This window comes from Aulonocara stuartgranti (genome assembly GCF_965226115.1).
Source record: "Aulonocara stuartgranti genome assembly, chromosome: 4".
In the NCBI taxonomy this organism is placed as follows: Eukaryota; Metazoa; Chordata; class Actinopteri; order Cichliformes; family Cichlidae; genus Aulonocara; species Aulonocara stuartgranti.
In genome coordinates, this window is record NC_138942.1 from 35,670,965 (window position 1) to 35,686,501 (window position 15,537).

A 15,537-nucleotide genomic window follows, 5' to 3' on the forward strand; every position below is an offset into this window, starting at 1 on the left:
GAAAGTTGCTAAAGTTATTCCCATTTACAAAACAGGTGAAAAGTATCATTTTACAAACTATAGACCAGTGTCAATACTCTCCCAGTTCTCTAAGATACTGGAAAAACTTTTCATAAAAAGATTTGACAGTTTTGTGGAAAAATATGAATTACTGACAGATAGTCAGTTTGGGTTCAGAAACAACAGATCAACAGCTTTGGCACTGGTAGATTTAATGGAAGAGATAACAGAACGTGTGGATAATAAGAGGTATGCGCTCGGAGTTTTCTTAGATCTAAAGAAGGCGTTTGATACTGTTAATCATGAAATTCTATTAAAAAAATGGAAAGGTATGGTTTTAAGGGGAGTGGTTTTGGAATGGTTAAAAAGCTATGTAGGGAATAGGCAACAATATGTACAAATAAATGAATATAAATCTAATTTGATGCATATTGCTTGTGGAGTAGCTCAAGGTTCAGTATTGGGTAGTAGTTAAAAAAATGATCAAATTATAGCAGAGAAATGTGTAGGAAAGGCAGCTTTGAGAACATGCCCTGCTGGATCTGCAGCTCCACTGCACAGACATCGATTAAACCTGCCTAATAACACACATGCAATGAAAATCAGCTTCTTATCTTTCATCAGTGTTACATAGTGTAAATTTAACACACTTAAAGCCTGAAGTTGAGGAATAACTCAGGAGAGTTTCATGACAATAGAGTGACTTTTGTGAAAAGGAAAAAGATAAGCCAGTGATTAAAAGCCTAAAGTAGTTTTAGAATAGTGAATTGGAAGTGCTCTCGTGCTGATTGAGCAAAAGAAGTGATTACGGTAAAAATAAAAATAATTTAATCATGTGGTAATGTTTAAATATGCATTTCTCTTGTCAAGGCAACTTCTTGAGATATGACTCAGTATGCAAATGAGTTGAATGAGTGGTGACAAAAAAAAAAGAAGGATTGAAGTTTCCTGTCGGGCCGTGTGAGTGCAAAGAAACATGTCTGTGACTGCGTGAGCAGAATTGCTTGGTAAAATATATAATGGTAACATACAGGATAATTAAATAGAGTGGTCAGGTCTGTGACTAAGTGCAGTCGTGCAGATCTGAAGAAGAAGTTTCTAATTTAGTGATGACACATTGTTATAACGTGTTTAGAAAGTGCTTAATGGGAATATTACTGTTGTGCAAACTGCGCGGCTTTTAACAAGATTTTCTGTGTATTTCGCAGGTGAAATTATATCAGTTGACCTCAGACTGTCAGGACGCTGAAGAACCGAGGCCAACCACTGAGATATGAGGTGGGGAAAATTAATTAACAAATGAATGAGCTCATGTTGCTGAGGGTGGAGAATCTGATTATTTGCGTGGGAGTCTCCACTATCAGCAATATCTGGTGTGAATGCGTGTGAGTGGATGTGTGACTGAACTGTGATGGACTGATGATGTGGACTAAAGTTTTGACTGACTTGACACTGAGACCAAGACTGGACCAAGGTTAGGATGAATAAATGTTGACAAACAATTCACCATGTCGGGAAGAGAAGGGTGGATGCTTTACTTTGCTATGTTTTGCTTTGCCAAGAGCAGGAGGAGAAGAGAGACCAGAAGGGAAGAGTGTAGTTTCACATGAGGGTGGAGCTGCAGACTTAACCCTGGGGCTGCTAACTTTGGGTTGCTGATGTTTGCTTTAAGGAAATTCTGTTTTATTGACTGGGCTTAGATTATGGTATCACATTATATTGTTGGGAAAATGCCAAATGCTAAAGGGGAGAAAATTTCTGATATTACTCAGATTACCATTAACAAAAGCAGGCCACTGTATAAGTCAGTTAAATTTTATAGAGTGAAATAGTCAGAACCAAAGCAATATTTAGGAGTTATATAGGGGATTGGTAGACTTTTCACATTAAGAATAGAGTTATGGGGGACTTCCGGTGTCATGGTGGCGAGAGTAGCAGCATAAACAGGAGCTCCTGCATCGATAGCTAAAATAATCCGCAATTCAAGAATACAATTCATTAAAAGCGACTTTCCCTTCAAGAATAATGAGCGGAGATAAAAATAAGAAGGGACGAGCCCCGGGCCAAAGCTTAGAAACGCGACTTGAGAGTAAGACATATGAAACACGCTCCGAGCAAGAGGGCGAGAAGATGGCGGCGGTGGCCGCAACATCAGCGCTAGGCCCCCTCAGACAAGTGGTGAGTGAAGAAGTGGCGGAGGGCATGCAAGACCTTAAGGCAGAGATGAAGAAGGAGCTATCGCTCGTGAGAACAAGTTTAAAAGAGGACATGAAAGCCCAAATGAGCGAGTTAACACACGAGATAAATCAACAGGTTACCGCCGCCACAAGCAGGATCGAGGAGGTGGGGAAACGTCTGGAAGAAATGGAAAGAAACATGGTAGGGAAGGAGAAATGGGACATTGGAGTGAGGGATGCCATTGTTACATTACATTACACCGGTTTTAGAATCGCTGCATTGGCTCCCCGTGTGTTTCAGGATCGATTTTAAAGTTCTTTTATTGGTTTTTAAATGTCTTAATGGTCTTGGGCCTTCTTATCTCTCAGATCTGCTTTTACCATACGAACCCTCGCGGACCCTGAGGTCCTCTGGTACTGGCCTTTTGATTGTCCCTAAAGTCAGGACACATACTCACGGAGAGGCAGCTTTTCAGTGGTATGGTCCTCGTCTGTGGAACAGCCTGCCGGAGGAGCTCAGGGCCGCAGAGAACGTACATGTTTTTAAGAACAGGCTCAAGACCCACTTTTTAATTTAGCTTTTACTTAGCGTTTATTTATTTTATGCTTATTTATTCTATCCTGTTATTCTATTATTAATTTAGACTTTACCTAATATTTATTGATTTTATTCTTATTCATTTTTTAATCTTCTTACTCTATTTATATTTATATTTATATTGTATCCTGTTCTTATTTATTTTATCATTTTACCCTGTATATATCCTATTGTGTCATATCTCCAGTGTTTCCTCAGAGGGCGCTCTCTGCACCGGGGCTGTGATCGACTGTGGCTGCTGGGTCTCTGGGGGTCCTCTCAGCCTGGCTGGGGGGCTCCTTGGCCTCCCTCCTGCTGTGTGCCCAGCCTGGAGGCTGCGGTCTGTGACCGGCTCCCGGTGCAGACGGCTCCCTGTGATAGTGTTTCCTCACTTGGCCCAGCCCAATTTTTACTCTTTAAGTGTGCTCGTGTGTGTGTGTGTGTGTGTGTGTGGGGGGGGGGATATGTGTGTATTCACATCATTTATGTTAATGAGAGTGTGGGGAGTGAGTTGGAGGGTGGGGTGGGCTGTTTTTAACTATGTAAAGCACTTTGTGCTACATTGTTTTTTGTATGAAAAGTGCTTTATAAATAAAGATTGATTGATTGATTGATCGTTCAGCTGCTGGATAACCAGAGGCAGCTCCAAGAGAAGGTTACGGATTTGGAGGGGCGCTCACGCCGTAATAACATACGGATATATGGCCTCCCTGAGAACATAGAAGGCACCTCTGTGGTGTATTCATAATTGTCTCTGGTACATTTGTTGTATGGGCAGTATGTGTTCACTGTTTGATTGTGTAATCACGTGTTACGCACTGGCAATGCATGCCGGTAGATGGTAATACAGGAAGTAAAAGGGATGGTCTTACCGCACACAGTGGTCCCGCGTACTTATTCAGATTCAGAGTAAGAATCACACATGGTGTCAGAAGTGCTGTGTGACTCGTAAGACTCCATACATCTGCCGAGTGTGAGGAGAAGGGGAAGGTGGAAACAAAATGCCGAATGACGACGTAGACGATCGTCCGAGGGCAGGAGTTAGCACCGCGGCTAGCACTCCCAGCGCTACGTTTAGCATCCAACCACCGGAGCCCTTTGATTTTTCCAAACCACACGAATGGACAAGATGGGTCCGTCGCTTCGAGAGATTCCGTCAGGCAAGTAATCTGTCTGCGAGCTCGGAGGAAAATCAAGTGAACACTCTCATATATTGTATGGGAGACGAAGCGGATGACGTCCTGAGAGGACTAAAGTTAAGTGATGTAGACCAACGGGACTATGCTAAAGTGAGAGATAGCTTCCACAACTTTTTCATTGTCAGGAAAAATGTTGTTTATGAGCGCGCACGTTTTAATATGCGCAAACAAGAGCCGAATGAGACTGTTGATGCATTCGTGACTGCCTTGCATGCATTAGCAGAGCACTGTAACTACGGACCGCTCCACGATGAGCTGATAAGAGACAGAATAGTAGTGGGCTTGGCCGACACGAGGCTGTCTGAGCGCATGCAGATGGAAAAAGACTTGGACTTGGATAAAGCTATAAATATGGCCAGGCAGTCAGAAGAAATCAAAAAGCAACAGTCAGCTTTGAGAAGTGAAACAAATGTAATGCATGTAAATGCGAAAACAGTTGACAGAGTGATACAAAAGCACGACAAAACAAAGTTCAACATGTTCAAAAATAAAACTGTCAAAACACAACAGCAATATAGCAAGAGACAAAGTAACAAATGCTACAAGTGCGGAGGCTCTCCACATCCGAAACCCGAGTGCCCAGCAAATGATGCAAAATGTCATTTATGTGGAAAAAAAGGTCACTACCAGCGAGTCTGCAGACAAAGCAAGACAGTGCAAAGTATTGAGGAGGAAGAGGAGCAAGGTTTCTTCCTAGGCTCAGTTTCCAGTGACGGCCAGGCGTGGACAGCCAACATACAAGTGAAAGATGCAAAAATCACTTTCAAACTGGATACTGGAGCAGATGTGACTGTAATAGCTGACTCGGACTTATCAAAGATTTTTGCTAACGAACACAGACCAGTTCTCCAGCAGCCAGAAAAACCTTTGTTAGGCCCTGGAAAAACACCACTGGACGTTGCAGGTTTTACAAAGCTACAGCTCAACTACGGAGCGAAACAGACAACAGAGAAGGTCTATGTTGTAAGAAACCTGAGCACTCCACTGCTAGGCCTGCCCGCCATTACAGCTCTTGGCCTGCTGGTGCGAGTTGATGCGGTTTCAATGGACACTCTGAAGACTACTTACCCTAAACTTTGCAATGGTCTAGGGAAAGTGCAGCGGGCCTATCACATTAAACTCAAACCGAATGCTGTGCCGTACTCACTCAAAACTCCGCGAAGGCTTCCTCTGCCTCTGATGGGAAGGGTAAAAGAGGAACTCCAACGAATGGAAGAGCTTGGTGTCATTACCCGAGTTGAGGAACCAACGGATTGGTGTGCCGGCATGGTTGTTGTTCCAAAGAAAAACAGCCCTAGGCTAAGACTTTGCGTAGACTTTACCGGACTAAATGAGTATGTGTGCAGGGAAAAATATGTGCTGCCATCGGTTGAACAAAGTCTCGGAATGCTCGCAGGAGCCAAAGTGTTTAGCAAACTGGATGCCAACATGGGCTTCTGGCAGATTCCCCTGTCCGATGAGTCTGCCAAACTCACCACCTTCATCACACCCTTTGGGCGGTTCCACTTTAACCGCCTACCGTTTGGGATCAACTCAGCGCCCGAACACTTTCAGCGCATGATGGCGGAGGTCATCGAGGGTCTCGAAGGAGTGGTGTGTCACATTGACGATGTGTTGGTGTGGGGACGTAACCATCAGGAGCACGATTCCCGTCTCCATGCTACACTGCAAAGACTGGAAAAAGCAGGCATAACGCTGAATGTTGAAAAATGCGAGCTCTCCCAGAGCAAGGTTGCTTTCTTGGGTCACATCATAGCGGATACAGGAATCAGTCCTGACCCGAAGAAAACGGAGGCAATTACAGAAATGACAGAGCCAACTAATGTGTCAGAGTTGCGCAGTTTTCTGGGCATGGTGAATCAAGTGGGCAAGTTCATCCCCCATTTAGCTGAAAAAGACAAAGCCCTGCGAGATCTTCTTTCCAAAAAGAACGCATGGTATTGGGGAACTGACCAAGTGAGAGCTTTCAAAACATTACGAGATGCCCTGACCTCACCCCCAGTGCTCGAAATGTATGACCCCAACAGAGACATTAAAGTATCAGCAGATGCTTCATCCTATGGTCTCGGAGGTGTTCTTTTGCAGCTGTGGGAAGAAGGATGGCGACCAGTGGCGTATGCATCGAGGTCCCTTTCTCCTACAGAACAACGATACGCACAAGTGGAAAAAGAGGCACTGGCATCTACATGGGCGTGTGAGCGTTTTCGTGATTTCCTGATTGGTAAACATTTTTGTCTTGAAACGGACCACAAACCTCTCGTTTCCTTACTGGGAGGACAAGCTCTGGATCTCTTGCCACCCAGGATCCAGCGATTCAGAATGAGACTCATGCGTTACTCGTACACTGTGCAGTACGCCCCAGGGAAATCGCTCTGGACAGCAGATACTTTGTCCCGCTCACCTCTGAAAAAACCAATGAACCTGTCAGACAAAGAGCTAATGGAAAGCACAGACATATATGTCGACAGTATTGTAGCAAACATGCCTGTCAGTTCATCATATATGCAAACACTGAAGGAACAACTGAAAAGCGACAGTGTGTGTGCTCGCGTCATGGACATGTGCACCGAAGGCTGGCCAGAACATGCAAAACAAGAGCCTTTACTGCGAAATTACTGGCCTGACCGAGCCACGCTCACTGTTGAAGACGGCCTTTTGTTAAAAGACACACGGCTTGTCATTCCTTCAGCAATGAGAAACGAGGTGCTGGAAAAACTACACGAAGGACATCAAGGTGTTGTAAAATGTAAAGCTCGTGCACGCCAAACAGTGTGGTGGCCCGGGCTGAGTCAACAAATCTCTGAGATGGTGCTCAAGTGCAAAACGTGTATTCAAGAAAGACACAATAACAGTGAGCCACTCATGCCAACAGAATACCCTGCCCGCCCATGGCAGAGAGTGGGCACAGATCTTTTCGAGCTGGGAGGGAAAACTTACCTTCTCGCTGTTGACTATCACTCTAGATTTGTTGAGATTGCTTTGTTAAACAGGACAAAATCAAACGATGTCATTACTCACCTGAAATCTTTCTTTGCCCGTCACGGCATCCCAGAGGTCCTCATGTCTGATAATGGACCACAGTATTCAGGTCAAATCTTTACAGACTTTGCAGCAGCATACGGCTTCAAACACATCACAAGCAGTCCCAAGTTTCCGCAAAGTAATGGAGAAGCAGAACGTGCTGTGCAGACTGTAAAAAATCTTCTGAAAAAAGCAGCTGATCCTTATCTAGCTCTTCTTGCCTATAGAGCTACACCACTGCAGTCCGGATACAGCCCTGCAGAGCTTTTAATGGGCAGACGTCTGCGAACCACACTGCCGATGCTTCCATCGCAGCTGGAGCCCACACTGCCGGACAACGCACTGCTCGCTCGAAAGGAAAGGGAGAAGAGGATGATGGACATGGCAAACTTCAACAGGCGCCACCGCGCAAAACCTTTATGCAGCCTGTCCCCAGGAGAGCAAGTTTGGGTGACTGATGTCAAAACTACAGGCACTGTTATCCAAAATCACTCTACACCCCGATCATACACAGTGGAGTTACCACAAGGGACTGTGAGGCGTAATCGTGTGCATTTGATTCCTTTAAGTTCACCTGTGCATGAACCTGCTAATGTGCCTGTGTTGCAGAAGCCTCAAACACCCAGTGTGATCCCTGCTACACCTGTTAACACTGATGTGGTCAGAACCAAGTCAGGGAGGCCAATAGTTAAACCTAAAAAGTTAGATCTGTAAGAAAAAAAAAAGGTTGTTGTTATGTAACTGTGTTATAAGGGTTTTGTAGAGCACAGTAAAATAAAGCTAAAAAGAGTTGTTAAGAAAAGAAAAGAACAAGAAAACAAAAACAAAAGGTTAAAAATGTAATGCAGATTGTTTGCCAGATGTTCTTGTATGGCTTTGAAAAAGAGAAGTTCTGTCCTGAGAAAAGGAATATTCTGTTTTTGTTTAAAAGGGGAGATGTGGTGTATTCATAATTGTCTCTGGTACATTTGTTGTATGGGCAGTATGTGTTCACTGTTTGATTGTGTAATCACGTGTTACGCACTGGCAATGCATGCCGGTAGATGGTAATACAGGAAGTAAAAGGGATGGTCTTACCGCACACAGTGGTCCCGCGTACTTATTCAGATTCAGAGTAAGAATCACACAACCTCCATGCTAAGGTATGATGATATCGGAGTTGGGGGACGGTGTGGACTTGGGCAGCGAGAAGAACCTAGGGATAGAGAGAGCTCACCGGGCGCTGGGAGTGCAGCCGCTGCCGGGGGCGCCCCCTCGATCAACAGTGGTGCGCTTCTTAAAGTTCAATATTAAAGAACAAATCCTACGCGCTGCATGGAAGAAGCCGGTATATATAAAGGAGAAACGGATTTTCTTTGATCACGACTATGCCGAAAACATACAAATGAAGAGAAAAGAGTATGGCCCGGTTAAAAAAGTACTTAAAGAAAACGCCATCCGGTTCCAGACCCCGCTCGCTAAAATGCGGGTTCATTTTGACTCGGGAATGGTCCTATACAATAGCGCGGAGGAAGCTGCGGCGGATCTAAGAAGACGCGGATACACGGTGGGACCGGTGGCCACAAGAAAGCCCAAAGGCATTACGGCGGAGATGATCAGCAGTATCCTACCGACAAGCGTGGTTGGGCCGCGGCGCGCCGGGAATACAGCTGATCTACGCGGGAGCGCACGGGAAAAGCTGAAGGTTTTCCAGCACACGGAGGACGTCGGTACGGAGGAGTAACACCTGTGCCCCACCCACCCCGTTTCGCTGTTAAGATGAACATAAGACCAACGGAACAACAGGTGTGCCGGGCTGCTGATCATTACAGGGGGGTATATGGTTGGATGGCCTCCTCCCCTGGCCGTGATGGAATATGGCACGTCGATCCTCCTTTGATCATAGAGTGGTGAGGGTCCGATGCAGGTGACTCACATGTTTTTTGTTTTTTAGTTTCCCTTTTTCTTTTAAAATAGGGAACGAGAGGGGCCCCACACTGTGGCATTTCCCCCAGACTGAGAGGAGAGAAAAAAAACCTCTCTTATGGAAGACCTGGTTTATTTGTCTTTGTTCATGTGTGTTTATTATGTGTTCTGAGGGCTGGGAGTATTGTTATGTTGGTGCGGGAAAATAAGTTGGAAATACATAGAACATATGCGGTATTATAAGGTATTGTCTTTGAATGTAAATGGTATAAAGAATCCCATTAAGAGGAGTAAGATAGTTTCAAAGCTAAAAAGGGAAAAAATTGATATTGCATTTCTACAAGAAACGCATCTATCAAAGGAAGAACATGAGAAGTGGAAGAGAATGGGATTCAAAAATATCTATTATGCCTCACATAGATCTGGCAAAAAAAGAGGAGTGACCATTCTGATACCGAACAAGGTTGGTTTTGAGTTTACTGGAGAACATAAAGATAAAGAGGGAAGATTTGTGTTGGTGAAAGGGAAAATGGAACAGGAAGACGTCACGCTGTGTAATATATATGCACCCCCTGGTAGTAGTACAGGGTTCTTTAAGGAGATATTCAGTCTTATTGCCGCAGAAAGTGTTGGCACATGTATATGTGCAGGAGATTTTAATTTACTTCTCCATCCAAAATGGGATACAACTAGCCGAGACCGGAGGGGAACTAAATTAGAGAAACAAGTAAAAACAATGTTGTCTGAGTTGGGGCTTATAGATATATGGAGATATTTACACAAACATGAACGCAAATTTACATTTTATTCAGCGAGACATGATATGTACTCGAGGATTGATTATTTCCTTACTTTTAGTAAAGATCTCCACAGAGTGAAGGATTGTATAATAGGACAAAGAGATTTATCTGATCATTCGGGACTAACTATGAAGATTGGGTTTAAAGCTAGCCCCAAAAACACCTTATGGAGGCTTAACACAGGTCTGTTAAATAATGACTTGTTTAAAAGAGAAATGGGACAGGAGTTAAAAACATATTTAGAACTCAATGACAATGGAACAGTTAATCCTACGATTTTATGGGATGCGGCTAAGGCATACCTTAGGGGTAAAATTATTGCAAAATGTGCAGTCCTAAAGAAGGTGAGAGCAAAAAAGCTGTCAGATTTGCAGGAAAATTTGGGAAAATTGGAACAATTGCACACCGTTACAAGGTGCTCCCAGGTATTGGAGCAGATGAGGCCGGTTAAACAGGAGATCCACAAAATTTTAAGTGAGGAAATTGAAAAAAAATAAAAATATAATAGACAACGGTGGTATGAGGCAGGACCCAAAGCTGCTAGGCTATTATCATGGAGTCTCAGGAGGCAACAACAGGAGAACACTATTCATAAAGTTCGAAATTTAAAAACAAATAAGATAACTAATAAACTCGAAGAAATTCAGAGAGCATTTGAAGAATATTACGCTGAGCTATACACACAACTGGATAAAGCAGATGAGCATAAGATTCAGAATTTCTCATCCAGCCTAGATCTACCATTTATAGGTAAGCAGCAGAATGAAAAACTCGTCAGAGAAATATCAGCAGAAGAGATTAACATTGGGATCTCAAAACTCCAGACTTTTAAAGCCCCAGGATGTGATGGATTTCCACCAGAGTGGTATAGGCAGATGAGGGAACCCTTAATCCCGCTACTAAAGGCCTCTTTTAATTACTCTCTGAGTGGGGGGGCGCTCCCACCATCGTGGCGGGAGGCGTATATCTCTGTCATACCAAAAGCAGGGAAGGATAAAACTGACCCCAGAGGTTATAGACCTATTAGCGTGTTAAATATAGACTATAAACTATTTGCCGCGATTTTGGCTAGGAGGTTGAGTACATTGATGCCCATGCTGGAGGATCAAACAGGCTTCATTGGTAACAGACAAACACACGATAATATCAGAAGGGCCATTCATATTATTGACCAGATACTTAAAGGGAAAACTGGAACAGTTCTCATTGGGCTTGATGCGGAAAAGGCATACGATACAGTCGGGTGGGAATTTCTGCTTCATGTGTTGAAGAGATTTGGGCTATGTGACAGGTTTATTCAGTGTATAAGAATGATTTATATGTCTCCAACAGCGAGGATCAAAGTTAATGGAAGCCTCTCAAATTGGATAACACTACAACGTGGCTGCAGGCAGGGCTGCCCGTTGAGCCCGCTGCTCTTTAACCTTTTCATTGAGCCGTTGGCTCAATGCATCAGAGAAGATACTCGATTGGAGGGGGTTACAACAGGGAATGTGGAAAATAAAATTTGCTTGTATGCAGATGATGTGCTGGTAGCGCTAGGAAACCCGGAAGAGGGAATTCCTCTGCTTATGGAAACACTGGAAGAATATGGCAGACTGTCTGGTTAGAGACTGAACATTCAAAAAACTCAAATCTTGACATTCTTCTTTAACCCCTCAAGACAATTGGTAGCAAGATATAGATTCGGATGGCATCAATCTCAAATGGAGTATTTGGGGATCCTGCTGACAAAAGACCTTGCATTGTTATATGAAGTTAATTATAATCGGGTGAACAAGAAGATATATGAAGATCTGGAGAGGTGGTTCTGCGCCTCCTCGATCTAGGCAGCAGAGTTAGAGTGATAAAGATAAATATCCTCCCAAAGCTGCTATATTTGTTTGCAGCACTTCCAGTTGAGGTTCCAGCAAAACAATTTAGGGAGTGGGATATGCAACATTGCAGCTGCCTGGTGAGCGGGGGGGCATGGCTCTACCGTGCTTTGAGGATTACTATCTGGCAGCCCAGATCAGACCTCTAGTGTGCTGGTGTAACTCTAAGTTTGAGGCAAAATGGAAGCACATTGAGCTTTCTTTGATGGATTTCCCAATACAGTCTGTTCTGGGGTCCCTTGAGAGTTTGCCACAGGCATATCAGATGCAAAATTTCTGTGTAAGTTTTTCCCTGAAAAAATGGGCGGATGTGATTAAAAATTTTGGTCTTAATAGGGAAATAGGGTTGCTGGGATGGCCAGCGTATCTCCCACGCTTCCTTCCAGCATTGTTAGACCATAAATTCAGGGAGTGGTCCAGGCATGGAATCACTGCAATCTGTAAGATGAGGAGCTGATCAATTTTGAGGACGTGTCAGATTTACGAGATCGGCAGGGAAGATTTTTATCGTTACCTGCAGGTTCGGAGCTTCCGAATATTTATGGATGCTTATGGTGAGAACATTATAAGAGGTACTATAGGCAAAATATACAGAAGTTTTACAGCCATGAAAAAGACCTCAACAAGATATGTCAGTCATCGATGGGAAAAAGAAGCAGGTATAACTATCTCAGAGGGAGATTGGTTGCGGATGTGGAAGAATGTGTTGTCTACCACAAATTCTTTAACATGGCGAGATTTTGGATGGAAGAATTTAATTAGATTCTTCATCACACCAAAGCAGAAATCCGAAATAAGTGGTTCAGGCGCTTCATGCTGGAGGGAGTGCGGGGAGGTCGCTGCAGGTTGCTTCCATGTCTTCTGGTCATGCCCTAAACTGAAGACCTTTTGGGAGGAGATTAAACAAATGGTGATGGATGTGCTGGAAGTAACACTGGACTTCTCCTTTAGTACCATGTACCTTGGGAATATCCCTGAGGATATAAATAACAGAGACTCATCCTTACTGAAAATAGTTATGGTTGCATGCAAAAAGGCAATTACTAAGTGTTGGTTACAGACAAGCCCCCCCACACGGAAGCTGGTCATAGACATTATTAACACAATTCATCATATGGAACTGATTACCCTCTCACTGCGGCTACAGAAGGAGAAAGGAGAGAGACTTTGGGAACGATGGGATCGTTATACGTCAAGAGACTAGAAACTGATACCTCTGTGATGCAGAGGGACAGCTACGAATTTGTTTGAATGGAACATGCACCTGTGTAATATGTAGTATGTGTAAGTAAAACAAGGCGTTGTGTATTTTGGAATATGTGAACATATGTGACTGTGTTGGTTTCCCTTGCCCTCTTTAGTTCTGTATGTAAAATAAGATGAAAATCAATAAAGAGAAAGTATTAATAAAAAGAATAGAGTTATGGAATAACAAACACTGGTCCAGGGGACCGAGGGTTTTTCCCTTTAAAACAGTAAATTATTAAAAGAGCACAATCGGTAAGGGTATGTGATACGAGGTGGTACTGGAGGGAAACAGGAGCAAAGTAAGGAAAGTAAAACACATTTTGGTTAGCTCTGATAAAGTCAAAATTAAAAGAAGTACCATGACACGCAGAGGATCGAGGTGAAATTAAAAAGGTATGGAAATTTTGTATGAAGCACATGACTGATAACTGTTTTAAGTTTTGTTTCTTATAACACAGATTGGATCATAAGTGGGGAAAACTGAGTTTCAAATGTGAAGTTCAGGTTAACACACAGGTTTGTTTCTAGGCAGTTCCGAGGATGCAGGCTCTGGATGGAGCCAGGAGTTCAAAAGATTTAACATGATACTTAAACTGATTTTATTCCTTAACACAGGTTTGTAGGCAAATATACTCGAGAGGAGAATTGCTGAGGTGTTCTGAGAAATAATATGATTAACCTTTTTCTTTTCTTTTAATTTCCTAATTGTGGTTTTGTTCGACACATGGAAATGTGTCAAAAAGGGTGAGTTTTAGGTCTAATGTGGAACAATGGATTATATGATCATTTTATGACTTTTTGTGTGTTTGATAATTTAAGTATGGTAAAACTTAGGCAGAAATCATTATTTTCATGTTTAAACCAAAGGATTAGAATAAACTGAATCCTTTTTAGAAGATAAAATGCCGGTGTTCATAGGAAGCTGAATACCACACTCAAGGGGAAACTGTGGGGCGGCAGCTTGAATAAAACATATCCTTTGGTGAAGGGAGGGAAGATGTTAGGATTGAAAATGTTTGATTTCTTTTGGATTTCTAGAATAAGCGTTTATTATCATTTTTCATACACACATTGCAATTGTGCTCATAGGAGTTCCCACTCAGTCTTGTGAAGGTCATAAGCTTTGTTCAGTGTGACTGTCTGGATTGAAATATCGTAGGAAAGGGATTTAGAGTGCTTAGGGGTGAATGCAAACATGCTTACAGACACAGACATGACGTGGACCTATTTCTAGGGTAGAGGTGAGACATATGTTGCTTGTAACTGCATTTGTGCCTGTAAAAATAACAGTTTTGTACAAGACGTGCTCGAGATGTTCCAGAGATAAGGGTGAAGAGAGCAATGACAGAAAACAACTGGAGCGGAGGCGGGGAAATTGTCTCTTTAAGTGTGTTAAAGGTTATCAAAAAAGGAACTGTGGCGACTGTCGCTAACTGTAACTTTTTGCATGTTAGGTATCTGCTTGAAGCAAAAAGGGGCGTAAACCCTGATAGACAAAAACCATTTGAAGTGTACTTTCTAGTGGAGATCTATGCTGATATGGTGATGGTGTATATCTTCCCCTGGGTGTGTCGAATAAAATTAAAAGCGTCGGTTACACACATAAAGAACATGGAGATTAAATACATATAAAGGATAGAGCCCAGAACATGATAGTTTGAACTAACTTAGGACAATTTAGATAGCAATTGATGAACATATTAGAATATTGAGGCGTAGCAGAGAGAGGTGTTTTCGTTTTCTGTCCTTTACAGAAGAAGGAGCAGATTCCAGAACCGCAGCAAAACTACGAAGGGGTAGGCGAGAATCCAGGAAGGATCAGTCTGAACGGATCAGGCCAAGAGAGAGGGACACGGATGTGACCCAAAAGAAGCACAGAGAAACCTCTCAGAAGAGCAGTTGTTTAGATTGCAAAGAAGATCAAAAACTTGTTACACAGAGGTTATAATGTGAGCATAAAGTAATGAAGAGTAATGAGAGGGACTTTAGTAATAGTTTGTAGGATTTTTATGTTATGTAAATTGCCCAAAAACAGTGTTAAGGCCGGATATGCGCTACCCGTTAAAGGGGGTGAAGAAAGCAGGAGTAAATTTTTGAAAGAGGAAACAGGTTAACTCTATAGAGGCTGTTTCCAAAGAGTGACAAAAGTGATGTAGGACCTTTTACCAGAAAAATCTAATTATATCTGTTTTTAGTTCACAGTAGTTATTGAGGGAGTCAGTTAATTAGGTTAACTAATAAAATTAGTTAAAAAGGGGGTATGTCACGAAATAAATATATATTCTTAGTGCTTATTTTCTGATTATATTGTTTTATGTATTTTAATAAGAGAGGCCTTTGGAAACCAAGCCCAGACGAGACAAAAACTAGGTCAGAGGGTGACAGGTCGCCCTGGCAACAGACTTTAGAAAGGGGAAGTTTAGTGCAGAGCTGTAGAGGAAATCAGACACAAAAAGAAAGAGGAACTGAGTGTGTGTGTGTGACGTGCTGCAGAAATATAACCATGCTGGCTGAATGCAGTAGTCTTTGTGTGTTCAGGCCTCCAGAAATGTAAAATAAAGATAATTTTTTAAACTTTGACCACTCTGAGTCCAATCTTTTTCTGCCGCCAAAAGAATTCAAAAGAACTGAATTTAATGCTACTATCTTGAACCGAAAATCCAAACAAAATAATAACAATTGTCTTTTCTATTGTTTATTGCACAAATAAAACATTGTACCAAAAAATATGTCCGT

General features: G+C 42.6%; 1 protein-coding gene across 3 annotated transcripts in view; it reads left to right on the forward strand.

Annotated features, from left to right (window-relative positions):
- The window catches only part of fbxl16 (F-box and leucine-rich repeat protein 16), a 210,294-nt gene that overhangs the window by 124,962 nt on the left and 69,795 nt on the right, over nucleotides 1-15,537 (forward strand). The gene's annotated exons all lie outside the window — the stretch shown is intronic.